This window comes from Gossypium arboreum, chromosome 10 (genome assembly GCF_025698485.1).
Source record: "Gossypium arboreum isolate Shixiya-1 chromosome 10, ASM2569848v2, whole genome shotgun sequence".
NCBI lineage: Eukaryota > Viridiplantae > Streptophyta > Magnoliopsida > Malvales > Malvaceae > Gossypium > Gossypium arboreum.
In genome coordinates, this window is record NC_069079.1 from 92,633,935 (window position 1) to 92,649,580 (window position 15,646).

Genomic DNA, 15,646 nt, shown 5'->3' on the forward strand with positions numbered 1-15,646 from the left:
ATATATGAGTCTAGTTTCAGGGAAAAATCATGAAACTTATTTTCAAGTTGTGGAACTCAAGATATGATTTTTAAGGTGACGGTGACACAGTTAGCCTACCGTGTCTGGAAATTTTTAAAATGAACTGTGCAAGTAAGTGGATTAAGCCCGTTAACCCCTCGTGTCCGACTCCGGCAACGGTCTCGGGTACGAGGTGTTACATTTACCCTCTAGGGGTAAAATAGTCATTTTACCCTATAGGGGTATTTTGGTCATTTTACCTACCTCGGGGTCTAGATACTCATTTCGACTCAACAGAAGGTCTACAATTGCCTTGAGTAACTCGCACAACTCTAATGGTCATAATGGTGTAAATGGGCCCAATGCCCATTATGCGGCCCAAGTAGGTCCACACACCTATGTGGCCCATCAAGCCAAAAAATACCACGACCATGCAAACTACATAGCCCAGTTCAGTAATTACCATACATTGTGAATTTATTTGTGTGAGGCCCTCAAGCCTATTGGGCCCATACGACCCATTTCAGCCCATCGAGGCCCATAACAGCCTAAGCCCACGAGAACTCTCAAGATGGCCTTTATGGTCTTATGCCCATGATTCGTGGGCTCGATTTACCACATGTGTGTTAGCACACCCATGTGCCGAAAGGCCATTCTTTTGATTTTTTGGCTTTTCAGCTTTTGTCGTTCTACAGTCTATTTAGTGTGTGAATACACACCTGCTATGGAGTTGCAACTGAACCACTTCTGAAACGAGAACCTATGATCAACCACAACCCCTCATTAGTCTAAATCCATTTTTAAATCGAACCAATATATCAAAGAATCACACTGACTTAATCCCCACATACTACTCCAAAACTTTTCTTCCAAAAAAGGATAAACCACTTCCAAAGATAAGGATAATCGGCCCAAACACCCTGATTACAGAAATTGAGTCCCTAGTAACAATCGCACGAACTAGGAATTAAAAAGGTGTATGGTAGGAAAGAGAGAAAGAAAACACTCGACCTAAGAGATACCAAAATTCGAATCTTTGAGAAGAAACCAAATGAGATTTGGCTAAGGGGGAAGACAAACCATAGAACCCTTATCCAATAAGTCAAAGGAATTTCGGCAGTACTTCAGCAAGAATCGGCCAGGGGAAAGATAAGAAGAGAAGGAGACAATAACTAGTCCTTGACAATTTTGGCTACCCAAAGACAGAGGGTAATCGATTTGGAGAACAAAGAAGAAGAAGTGAACACTACTTAGGCTATTTGGCCAACAAAGAAAGAGAGAGAATGATTCGGCTTACCAAAGAACAGAGGAAGGAAGAATGAAATCGAAAAAAAGAGTATTTAGCTTTTGAGAAGAGGGGACAAAGAAGAAAGAAAGATTAAAAGTAAGATGTCACTTTAGCTATTCAGCCTAAGAAAATGAACAAATGTAATATCTTGATTTTGGGCCTAGTCGAAATAGCGGTTTCGTGACCACAAAATTCGAGATAGAAATAATTATTTTATGATTATTTTGAGGTCTATGATATGATTGCATGATTGTGTGAAAATTTCGTGAAGAAATTTTATGCATAAAGTGCTTAAATTGAAATTAGGGACTAAATCGAATAATTTGTAAAACTTGCATTCTAGAAGTTTCTAGTATGAAATTGTTTTGAAATATTAATTAGGAGGTCTTAAATAGAAATTTTATCAATTTCTAAGTCAATGGACAAAAATTGGACATGGATGGAATTTTTGGAAAGTTTAGTAGTAAGGGCATTTTGGTCATTTAGGGGTAAAATGAATTAAAATACAAAATTAAAAGCCAATTTTGCTCATCTTCAAACCCATGGCCGAATATAGCAAGGAGAAACCATGGCTAGGGTTTTTCAAGCTTCCAAGCTTGATTGTAAGTCCGTTCTAGCCTCGTTTTTAATGATTTTTACGTTTTTGGAGTCTTGGTAGCTCGATTAAGCTTATGCTAGCAATAATTCAACCTAGGGTTCATATTTGGAAAAATACCCATAGGTAAAATTTGTGTATTTTGGTGTTTTATGATAGAATATGAGGTTTTAAATTATGTTAGACAACTTTTACTACTCAGTTTTAAGTGAAAACGAGCAAAACGGCTTAATTGGTAAAAATACCTAATAGTCATAAGTACATGTTAGAGTGAGAATTTGATGTTTCCATAGAAGGGAAAAATGATCAGCATGTCATAAAACATAATAAAATAGGCTGAAGTTTAACTTACGAGCTTTGGGGCAAAAGTGTAAATATGCAAAAGTTTAGGGGCAAAACTGTAATTTTTCCAAAATATGATTTTGGGTCAATTTGAATAATGTGAGTCCTAATTAGACTATATTTTAAATAATAGAGCAAGGAAAACTGAAATTCGGGCTAAAATGGGGAAAATACCAAGTTGTGGATGAAATGGTAAAAGTAGCCATTTTGCATACGAGGTAAGTTCATATGTAAATGTTAGTAACATAGTTATTATTTTAAATGTTTTAATGTTATTTAAATGATATGATAATTATTATGAAATATTATCTTGTGATAATTGTTTGTTAATATGTCAAATTGTGTGATATACTTGGAAAATGTGAAATACTACCGAGTATCGAATTGGCATTACGTAGAAGATGGTTGAGACACATGATTGGGAAAAAGGTCCCGTTGAACCTTAGGAATGGATTAGGATACAAGTGACATATCACTAGGATATTTGGGCATCCGAACTCGTTGAGTTGAGTCCGAGTTCACTTATGGATGCGAATGTCCGAACTCGTTGAGTTGAGTCCGAGTTCGAGAGATGTAACTAGGCATCCGAGCTCGTTGAGTTGAGTCTGAGTTCACTTATGGATGCGAACACCCGAGCTCATTGAGTTGAGTCCGAGTTCACTTATGGGCGGGTTACATGGTAGCTTGGCTATATATGTGGCACTTATGTGCAAACTTTCCATGTATCCGAATTATATTCCGATGTGTTCAACGGGTAAAATTCTACTCAAATGGAGGAATACTCGAGATGAAAGGGACGTATTGGTAAGTTGTGAAATGAATACTTTGAACAGGTATGTACTTAACCCTCGGGTTGAAAACTCGATATAACAACAATATGTTAAGATGATAAATGAAAATGTGATATGAATGTCTCGGTGATGATTATGCAAATGATGTTTTATGTTTGCTTATATAGTTGTGTTACTTGCTATTTGAATGTGAGCTTACTAAGCATTTATGCTTACTCCCTCCTCTTTATTTACTGTAGTTTTGAACAAGCCAGCTTGGGAATCGGGACGGGTCGAAGGTTCGATCACACTATCCAAAGGACTTTCATCTGGGTAAATGGCTTGTAAAACTTAAGTATGGCATGTATAGCAATATATTTATTTTGTGTAAATAATTTTATGATATGGCCATGATTGGTTGAGAAAATGTTTGATATTGATAAGTCATGGTGATGGTTAAATTTAGATCATGTTTGATATCATGGAAGTTTAATAGGTTATCTAGTTCATAACAACTCATGAAAAGATGAAATTTGCCTTAAAATGAATATTGCTGCAGCAATGACATGAATTTGAAAAATCACTAAAAATAGTATAAATGGAACTAAATGATGAGAAAGTTATGAAATTGAATCTTAATGAGTCTATTTTCATATGGATAAAAAAACAGGCATATAAATTATAATTTATGAGATATTTGAAACCTTGTGAAACAGGTCCGAGTGATTTCTGGATCCTCTGTTCTGACTTTAAAAATTCATAATAAATTGTAAAAAAATAATTATACAGTCATTCTTTATATTTAAAAATTCCTTATCAAGTCTAGTTTTAAGAGAAACAAACCTTGTAGTCATTGAAATTCTTTATATAGAGATATCTGATTCGTAATACACAGATGTCAGAGTAGTCAAACCCTGAAACAGGGGAGAATTTAACTAATAAACTGTACTAATTGGTCCAACCAAAAATTCTAGAAAAATATTAGTAAATAGATATATGAGTCTAGATTTAGAGAAAATTCACAGATCTTGATTTCGAGTTTCGTAACTCGAGATATAATTTTTCTTGTAACTATGACGCGAGTAGCTAGAAAGCTGTGAATGTAGAAACAAAAGATTTTAAGTTCTTAATTTGATAAATTATGTTCGGTAACTCCTCAAGCTCGACTCCGGCGACTGTTTTGGGCATGGGGGCGTTACAACAAAAGGCTAAGAGGTTTTCAAGAGTCTTCAACTAGAGCCACAACAAAACACAAGAAGTGAAATTGCCTACCCGGGGTATTGAAACGAAAACGACTTATGGCTAGCTAACACCAAAATGGCACTCCAAAAGCCTTATTTTCCTCCACAAAACCCCCCACACATTCGGTCAGCCTTCAACACAACAAACACCTCCCTATTCCTTTCACAACCGAACACCCAAAGGGATTCTAGAGTCCCCAATCGGCCAACTTCCCATAATAGTTCAAACTCCTTCTTTTCCTCCACAAAACCCCCCTAAAAATCCTCCTTTATCTCTTCCTTAATTTACTCCACTCTCCTCTCCTTGACTAATTCAAATTCTACCTTGTAGAGTTTCAGTCGGCTTCTACTTCTCACATGGCAAGAGAGAAAAATAAATACTCTTTTTACCTTGCCATGACTTGAACCTTAGACCTCAAGAGAAACATCGACACGCCACATTCACTAGATCAGTAGGCTTTTTATGTCATACCTTACCAAATTTTATTTATATCCCTACTGACCAAAGATAAGGGTTTTATCCTTAAAAACCAAAATTTTGTGGAAGCCAGGACTTGAACCCATGACTTCTCAAACACTTCCAAAGCATACAATCATTAAGCTAAACACTTAATTGTGCCATTTTCCTGCACAATTAAATCTGTATGTACAGTCTCCTAACTACACCCCTGCTCAAAACCTAATACTTCTAGGTCCAAATTCGGGGCGTTACAAATAAACACTTTAACAAATAGAAGGACACTTTTATATTTTAAGAGATTAGGTCCTTTTATTAAACTAAGCACACAATTTATCGAATTTTCATACGAAACTTTCATACATGTCAATTCACATATTTTAAACACAGAAAATAATATTAAGTAATTTTTTGACTCGTATTTGTGGTCCCAAAACCATTATTTTGACTAGGGTCTAAACCGGACTGTTACAATTCTCCCCCTTAGGGATTTTCGTCCTCGAAAATCTTACCATTGAAAAGATTCGGATATTGTTGTCTTATAACATATTCAGGCTCCCACGTAACCTCTTCAACACAATGTCGATGCCACATCACTTTTACTAACAGAATTTTTTTATTTCACAATTCTTTAACCTCACGAGCTAAGATAAGATTGGTTCTTCATAGTAGGTCATATCAGACTAAATCTCAATCTCAGATGGAGGAATTACATGCGAAGGATGGGATCTGTATCATCGAAGCATCGATACATGAAATACGTTGTGAATCTTTTTGAACTCAGGTGGCAACAACAAACGATAAGCAATTAGCCCGATACGCTCAGTAATCTCATATGGTCTAATAAACCTCGGACTCAATTTGCCTTTTCTACCGAACCAAAGTACTTCTTCCATGGGGATACTTTCAAAAACATTTTGTCGCCGATCTCAAATTCAATGTCTTTCCATTTTAAATCTGCATAAAATTTCTGTCGACCGAAAGCTACTTTCAGACTATCTCGGATCACTTTTACTTTCTGGTTAGTTTCTTTTATCAAATCAACCCTGTGAATCTTATTCTTTCTGAGCTCAGTCCAATACAAAGGTGTACGACATTTTTGACCATATAAGGCTTCGTTTGGTGCCATTTTAATACTCGATTGAAAACTATTACTGTAAGCGAATTCAATCAAAGGCAAATATTGTTCCCACGAACCTTCAAACTCAAGAATGCAACATCTCAACATACGAGTATTTGATAATTCCGATTGACCATCCGTTTAAGGTTGAAAAGCAGTACTAAAATGTAATTTCGTACCTAATGCCTCTTATAGTTTCTTCCAAAACTGTGATGTGAATCTCAGATCTCTATCTGACACAATAGATAATGGCACACCATGCAATCTCACAATATCAGAAATGTATAACTCAGCAAACTAATCAAGTGAGTAATCAGATCGTACTAGAATAAAATGGGCTGATTTAGTTAATCTATCAACCACAACCAAGATAGCATTTTTCTTTCTCGAATATAGGGGCAAGCCCAAAACAAAGTCCATTGTCACTCTATCCCATTTCCATTCCGGAACCATAATCGGTTGTAACAAACTAGATGGCACTTGAAGTTCAGCTTTAACTTGATGACAGATTAAACATTTAGAAACAAAGCCGAAGATATCTCTTTTCATTCCAAACCACCAATAATGTTGTTTCAAATCATTATACATTTTTGTACTACTCGGATGAATAGGTAAATGACTATTGTGAGCTTCATTCAAAATCATCTGAATCAACTCTGGATTTCTCAGAACACAAATTCAATCTCGAAATCTCAAACAATCATCATTATCAATTCAAAATTCAGAATCATAGTCTAGATCACACTGGGCTTATTTTGCTAATATCTCATTATCAACTTTCTAAGCTTCACAAATCTGCTGAATGAATAACGATCTTGTTTGTAATTCGGGTAATACTGAATCATCATCAGATAGAACCAATTAAGCATTCATTGCACGTAGAGCAAACAGTGATTTTTGGCTCAAAGCATTAGCAGCAACATTTGCTTTTCCCGGATGATAATGAATCACAAGCTCATAGTCTTTTAGCAATTTTGAGCACCTTTTTTGCTCCAGATTCAGATCTTTCTGAGTCATCAGATATTTCAAACTTTTATGATTAGAATATACATGACATTTGCCAACAAATAGATAGTGGCGCCAGATTTTCAAAGAAAACACAATCGCAGCTAATTCCAGATCGTGCGTTGGATAGTTCTTTTTGTGCGGTTTTAACTGTCTCAAAGCATAAGAAATGACTTTGCCTTCTTGCATCAAAACACATCCCAAACCATTTAACAAAGCATCACTGTAGATCACAAATTATTAACCCGATTCAGGTTGTACTAATACTGGAGCTTCAGTTAATAGGGCTTTCAATTGATCAAAGCTTTTCTGACACTTTTCGGACCATTCAAACTTCACATCTTTCTGAAGAAATTTTGTTACTGGAGTTACAATCATAGAAAATCCTTTTACGAACCGTTTATAATAACTAGCAAGTCCCAGAAAACTGCAAACTTCGGAGACATTCCTCAGAGGCTTCCAATCCAAAATAGCTAAAATTTTGCTCGGATCAACTCGGATACCTGATGTTGATATAATATGACTCAGAAAACTAATACCTGATGTTGATATAATATGACTCAAAAAACTGACTTCTCGTAACCAGAATTCACATTTATTGAACTTCGCATACAATTGCTTATCATGCAAAGTCTGTAGCACTATTCTTAGATGCTCAGCATGCTCAGATTCATCATGCGAATAAATCAATATGTCATCAATAAATACGACAACAAATCAATCTAAATACGGTCTAAAAATTTTGTTCATCAAATCCATAAAGATAGCAGGTGCATTTGTTAATCCGAAAGGCATAACTAAGAACTCATAATGTTCGTACCTTCTTCTGAATGCATTTTTCAGAATGTCGAATCTTTTACTTGCAACTGATAATAACCTGATCTCAGATATATCTTTGAAAACACGGTAGCTCTTTTCAATTGATCAAACAAATCATCAATTCGAGGCAGAGGGTATTTATTCTTGATAGCCACTTTGTTCAATTGACGATAATCAATGGACATTCTCATTGTACCATCTTTTTTTTCATAAACAGAACTGGTGCAGCCCAAGGTGAGAATTCGGTCTAGCAAACCCTTTATCGTTCAATTCTTGCAACTGAGACTTTAATTCTTTTAACTCGGTCAGAGCCATTCTATATGGAGCTACTGAAATTAGAGTAGTTCCCGGTACTAATTCAATGCCAAATTCAACTTTCTGTATCAGAGGTAACCTCGGAAGTTCTTCATGGAACACATTAGGGAATTCACATACAACAGGCACTGATTCAACTTTCTTTTCTAACACTTTCGAATCAATTACATAAGCAAAGTAAGCTTTACCACCTTTTCTCACAATACTCAGAGCTTTCATCGAATATATCATAGCAGGCAATCCATTCAAATCACTATATTCAATTTGAACTATTTCATCATTCTTGCATCTCAAATAAATAGTTTTCCATTTGCAATTCACAACAGCATCATGCAAAGTTAACCAATCCATACCTAGAATTATATCAAACTCATCAAAGGGTAATAACATCAGATCATCCGGAAAACAAATGATTTGAAACATTAATGGACAATTTTTGTAGACTTTATCAACCAAAACACATTTGCCTAGGGGGTTCTATACTTTAATTACTATTTAAGTAGACTCTACAGGCAAAGTCTTACTATTCACTAAATTCATGCATATATAAGAATGCGTTGGTCCAGGATCTATCAAAGTAATCACAGAAGTATCATAAAGTGTGAAAGTACCCGTAATCACATCTGGAGACGAAGCTTCCTCACGAGCTCGAATGGCATAGGCTCTGGTAGGTGCATTAGCCTCGGATCTAACAGCAGTGTCTTTTGTTCCCCTCTGACTGCCACTCACATTTCTCGTATTTCTGGGAGGTCTACCACAAGATGCATTGCCACTTGAACTCGAATTTTGCACAATCTCTTGCTCAACAAATTCGGTGCAATCACTGATAAAATGGTCTAATGATCCATATTTGAAACAAGCCCGATCATACAGTCTACAATTGTCGGGATGTCTTTTACCATAGTGTTTGTACTCAAGGCGATCAAATCAAACATTTCCAACACTGGCAACAGATGTAGCTGGAGCTTTGAAACTCGAATGCGATCTAGCACGATCTCTACTCAAATGTCCCACATTAGCCTTTGAACGGCTATAATCATCTCTAAACTTCTTTGATGTAGGTTGAAATGTCTTGGTCGATGATCTTTTTTGCATTTCTCTAGCTTCTGAATCAACTTTTCTTTTCTCTTGTCCGAGTTCTTCGGCTTTTCATGCTCGTTCAACAAGCACTACAAATTCTTTGATTTCAAGAATTCCGACTAACAAACAAATATCTTCATTTAGACCATCTTCAAATCTTTTGCACATTATTGCCTCAGTAGATACACATTCTCGAGCATACTGACTTAGTCTTACAAATTCTAGCTCGTATTCTGTAACAAACATATGACCTTGTTTAAGCTCAAGAAACTCTTTGTGTTTCTGGTCGATAAATCTTTGACTGGTGTATTTCTTTCGAAATTCAACTTGGAAGAAATCCTAGGTGACTCACTCTCTTGGAACCACCGATATCAAATCTTCCTCCAGTGATACGCCATATTTTTCAGAAGTGAAACAACACATTTTATGCATTCATCTGGATTCAAAGAAAATTCATCAAACACTTGTATCGTGTTCTCTAACTAGAACTCGGCTCTTTCAATATCATCATTCGTAGTAGCATGGAATTATTCGGCCCCATACTTTCTAATTTTATCAACTAGAGGCTTATTTAATTGAATCCATTAGCTTGTGGCATAACAAAGACTTATGGAGGATTAGTCAGGGTTAAGGGTTGGGGGTTGTTGAAAAGCTGGATTAGTTCTAATGTACTGACTGAACCAATCATTCATCATTTGATAGAAGGCTTGTCTAGCCTCTCCATCATGGCTACTTGTAGCTGGTCTAGAGTCGGATGGTGCTGTCCCTTGAAAAGGAGCAGGTGGATTGCACTCGACATCATCAGCTACGGCTCGTTTGAGATCCATTTTCTATATAAAAACACATTTTCATTATCAGGATTCATCACACTAATGCTGTTCATAAATATGACATGTATAGCTAGACTCATGTATGCTACGTTAGTCCTAGAATCAACTAAACCGTAGCTCTGATACAAACCAAATGTAACACCCCTAACCCGTATCCATCACCGGACTAGGGTTAAAGGCATTACTGGACAAATCAAAACATTACAAAATAATAAATCATACATCATCATATCATAGCAATTCATACACGAATAGTCCCATTATAAGGTTTATGAAACCTTAAACATGCTTTAGAAAGGGGTCAAGACTAAATCGAGCTCATACAATTTTTTTTGTAAATTAAACATTTTCAAAGTTACAAAGGTCACACGCTCGTGTGAAAAGGTAGTGTGCCTTTCACAACATAAGACACGCCCGTGTGTCTAGACCGTGTCCAATCAGGGCATACATACTGGCTTAATCACACGGCCATAAGACATGCCTGTCTGTCTTGGCCGTGATCAAAACTGAGTTGGGTCATACGACTAGCCACACGCCCGTGTGCCTTGGCCATGCTCAAGACTGACTTAAAATCGTAAGGTACCCCAAGGGACACATGACCGTGCAACATGATTGTGTATGGCATACGACTGAGACACATGCCTGTGTCACTGCCCGTGTGGACAAAAATAGGCCATTTGAAAAGCCAATTTGCCACCTAATTTGGGTCAAGCCTACAAGCATCAAACCAAGCACATTTACAACATATTTCCAACCAATTTCAATCACAAAACATTCATCATTCATGCCATATCATTGACAACAAATTCATGCGTGTAACACATACCAAAACATGTCACCCTATAAGTCAAAATCATATCAAAACATATGATTTCATAATCTCTAATCATATAATCAAATCTCATGCCAAAACCTCACCAAATTTCATACTAGGCACATTCCAAAAACTTACCAAATTGACCAACACTTTTGGCCATCCAAAACACTTCATATAGATAATATTGCATCACATAATTCATACCAAAAACTCATTTATATATACAATCCAAAACCAAGCCAAATCACATGGCTAGATATATACACTTCACAATACATATTCAACTACTTCTAGCTTATACATGCCATACAAATGAACCATAATATTTACATATTTTTACCCCATGCTTGACATATTTTTCAAAGGATTGTCGTAAGATTTATTGAATTTGATGCTCCTAATCATTTAATTTCATGTTTTATACTCAAGAGAGCTTAAGATGGAAAAAAGAGCAAGAAACAGGCCAAAAATGGAAAAATTTGGCCTAATTTAGTGTTTGACACGGCCTAGGCACTTCCACACGGGTAATCTAGACGCTTGTGTGTAACACACGAGCAGGCCACACGCCCGTGTGATATGGCTGTGTCAACATTAAACCAAGTCAGAATTACACACGGCCTGAGCACCTTCAAACGGGTGTGTCACACCATCGTGTCCCTGTCGAGCTCAAGTCTAATTCTACTCGGAAAAGGCTAAGTTTGGGCTATTTTGGGCATTCCAAAGTCTATATAAACATCCTAGAAGAGGATCAAAGGGACACGTAGAGTAGAAAGCAGAAAATACTCTAAGAATAGTCATTGAAATCAGCTCTTAAGCAAGATCTCATTCAAGACTGAAGATCTCCATTCAATTTCCTTAGAAGTTCTTTGGGTTTCTTTATGTTTTGTTGCTGTCCCAATTTTGAGATGTTTTCCTCTATTGTTATAAACTAAATTCCTTAAATACCTAGAGAAGTTGAAACCTAAGACGAATCTTATTACTATTTGAATTATATGATAAATATTTGTTCTTATTCTTAATTGTGAGATTTAATCCTTGTTTTAATATTTCAGGATATTAATTCAGGATTTGATGTGCTTATTTAGTGGAGCAAAAGTCCCTGTTTAACAGTAGATCCTCCATAATCAAGCGGAGTTGCATGCAATCCTTGAGATAGGACGACATAAATCTGCCAGATTAGAGTCAAATCTAATAAGGGAATCCATAGGTCGAGTTACTATGAAAATAGGGGTTTTAATTAGAAAGAGATTTCAATTATTCAACCTAGAGTCAATTGTTTTTAGTCTCGAGGGAGATAATAACATAAATAGAGATTTTTACGGATTAAGTCAAGTGAATAAATCATCCAATTCAGAAGTAATGAGGGAAGTCTAGATGGATTCTTCCTTGGGTATTGTCTTCTCCATCAGTTTTCCAAAAGTATTCTTCAACCTTCATCTCTGACGCGTTCTTAGTTAATTAAATAATTAAGTTTAGTTTATAAAACATCCTTTCAATTCTTAGGTTGATAATAAAAAGATAGTAATTACTAGTTCTTCTAGTCCTTGTAGATAAGATATTTCTGGTCTCACCTTAACTATACTACTGTTTGATAGGTGCGCTTGCCTTAGTCAAATTTTTAGTTAGCTTAGCAACCATCAAGTTTTTGGCCCCGTTGCCGGGGCTAAGATATTAGGAATACTTAATTTTTATTAGTTTAGCCATTTTTATTTTTATTGCAATTTAATTTTGCTTTTATTTTAATTACTAACTTTTCTTTTATCTACTTTTGGCAGGTTTTTATACTTATGACTGGAAGAAACCCATTAGGACCTCTACTTTTTGACAGCGAAATTGAAAGTATAGCTCATAGAAATCATAGAAAAACAAGGCAAAGTTTACTATATAAGAGGAAGAGCACGAGGACGACACCACTAATACCGAGAAAATGGCTGAAAATCAAAATAATCTGCTACCTCCTATGGTTGCCGCAAATCCAGTGAATCAGAATCTTACTCCTCGTACTATGTATGACTATGCTAAGCCTAATTTAATGGGGGCTAAATCAAGTATTGTTAGACCTACAGTTGCTGCAAATAATTTTGAACTGAAACCTAACACCATACAAATGATTCAAAGTTTGTTCAGTTTGATGGTTTGCAGGATAAAGACCCAAATACTCATTTGGCCAACTTCTTAGAGTTCTGTGATACTTTCAAAATAAATGGTGTTTCTGATGATGCCATTCGCCTTTGGTTATTTCCCTTTTCATTAAGGAATAAGGCTAAACAGTGGTTGAACTCGTTACCACGAGGGTCAATCACTACCTGGGAACAAATGACCGAAAAATTTTTACTTAAATATTTCCCGCTGGCTAAAACGGCTAAATTGAGGAATGATATCTCTTCTTTTGTGCAAATGGATTTAGAAACACTTTATGATGCATGGGAGAGATACAAAGACTTATTGAGAAGGTGCCCTCACCATAGGTTACTTGTTTGGCTATAGGTTCAAACTTTCCACAACGGTTTGAATCCCTCAACTAGACAAATGTTTGACACAGCTGCCCGCGGAACCATCAACATTAAGAAACTCGAAGAGGCTTATGAGTTCATAGAAGAGATGTCACTGAACAATTATCAGTGGCAAGTCATGAGGATGAAGCTGACAAAAGCAATCGGCATTTTTAACATCGACTCGGTTATTATGCTTTCAAATCACGTAGAACTCTTGAATAAAAAGATTGATGGTTTATTTGGTTCTACGCAGGTACATCCAGTAATGCAATGAGATGCAAGTGGAGGCGGAATGAGCAATTTAGAATACCCATCCTACGGCCCTAACATGGAGAACAAATAAATGAATTATATGGGTAATAATCCTCGACCACAAAATAATCCTTACAGTAACACTTATAATGCAGGTTGGAGGAACCACCCAAATTTCTCATGGGGAGGCCAAGGGAATCAAAGACCACCACCCCCTCCAGGCTTCCAACAACAACCTTACCAGCAAGAGAAAAAGCCAAACATTGAGGAGATAATGATAAAGTTTGTTTCAGTAACGGAAACCCATTTTCAGAATATTGAAGCTACACTTAAAAATCAACAAGCATCAATTCAAGGGCTCGAGAATCAGATAGGACAGCTGGCTAAGATGATTTCAGAGAGACCACTAGGGACTCTACCTAGCAACACCGAACCCAATCCAAAAGAACATGTGAAAGCAGTCACACTAAGGAGTGGGAAAGTGTTAGCTGAATCTGAAAAGAAGCTACCACAAGAAGATGGTAGAAATGAAGATGTGGAGGTAAAACCCGAGAAAAAAAACAAAACTGGTGCTGAAGGAATATAAACCACCAATCCTGTATCCAACAAAATTGAAGAAAGACCGTATGGATGCACAGTTCGGTAAATTTCTTGTACTTTTTAAACAGCTGCATATTAACTTACCTTTTGTTGAAGCTATCTCGTAGATGCCTACATATGCAAAATTTTTTAAGGAGCTTCTAATAAGAGGAAGTTTGAAGAGTTGTCTACAGTAGAACTCAACGAGGAATGCTAAGACATACTCCAAAATAAACTGCCAACCAAACTGAAAGATCCAGGAAGTTTTATTATTCCCTACTTAATTGGTAGTTTAAATGTTGAGAAGGCACTAGCTGATTTAGGCGCTAGCATTAATTTGATGCCTTACAAAATGTTCAAACAACTTGGCCTTGAGGAGCCAAAACCTACTAGGATGAGTATTCAATTAGCTGATAGATCTGTTAAATATACTAGGGGAATTACTGAAGATGTACTCGTAAAAGTAGATAAATTCATATTCCCTATTGATTTTGTTGTGCTTGGCATGGATGAGGATATTGAGGTACCTTTAATTTTAGGTCGCCCATTTTTAGCCACTGTTAGGGCTGTGATTGATGTGGGTGGTGGTAAACGTGTGCTTAGGGTAGGTGACGAAGAGATTATGTTTAAAATTTATGATGCCATAAGATTTTCTAGAGAACAAGATGACTCTAGTTATTTTATTGATTCTATTGATCATGTTACTCAAGATTCTTTACAAGAAATCATACATAAGGACACGTTGAAACTGTGTCTTGCCCAAGGAGAGGAGGTAAATGACGATGATTCTGTGATAGGTAAGACAAAAGCTTAACTAAATTCTAATGAGCCTTCACTGAGACAGAAGAGCTATGAGGGTATTGAGGTAAACAATGAATTAAAATTAAAACCCATCGTTGAAAAACCTCCTAAATTGGAATTGAAGCAACTACCAAATCACCTGGAATATGTGTTTCTCAAAAATAATTCCCCATTACCAGTGATCATTGCTTTAGATTTATAGCCAACCAAAAAGGACAGATTACTTCAAGTATTGAAGGAGCATAAAAGAGCTATAGCTTGGAATATTTTTGACATAAGAGGGATTAGTCCTTCTTTCTACACACATAAAATCTTAATGGAAGATGAATATAAACCTTGCGTGCAAACTCAAAGATGATTGAATCCTAGCATGAAAGAAGTCGTAAAAGCTGAGGTAATTCAACTTCTAGATGCTGGAATAATTTATCCTATTTCTAACAGTTCTTGGGCAAGTTCTATGTAGGTTGTCCCTAAGAAATAAGGCATGACAGTTGTGGTTAATGAGAAGAACAAATTGATCCCAACACGAACAATCAGGGGGTGGAGAGTTTGCATTGACTATAGGAAATTGAACGATGCCACAAGAAAGGATCATTTCCCCTTACCATTCATTGATCAGATGTTGGATAGAATTATCTAGGCATATGTATTATTGCTTCCTAGATGGACTCCCAGGTTACTTTCAAATCCCAATAGCTCCTGAAGACCAAGAGAACACGACATTTACATGTCCATACAGTACGTTTGCTTATCGATGAATGCCTTTTGGATTATGTAATGCCCTTGCTACTTTTCAGTGATGCATGTTGGCCGTTATTGATGAACTCGTAGGAGACATTA

At 36.3% G+C, this 15,646-nt stretch overlaps 1 non-coding gene across 1 annotated transcript; it reads right to left on the reverse strand.

Annotated features, from left to right (window-relative positions):
* Positions 1 to 13,043: 13,043 nt before the first annotated feature.
* Positions 13,044 to 13,150, reverse strand: LOC128282985 (small nucleolar RNA R71). The gene has a single exon (XR_008273331.1). It is a non-coding gene; the product is annotated as a small nucleolar RNA R71 (small nucleolar RNA).
* Positions 13,151 to 15,646: the final 2,496 nt, after the last annotated feature.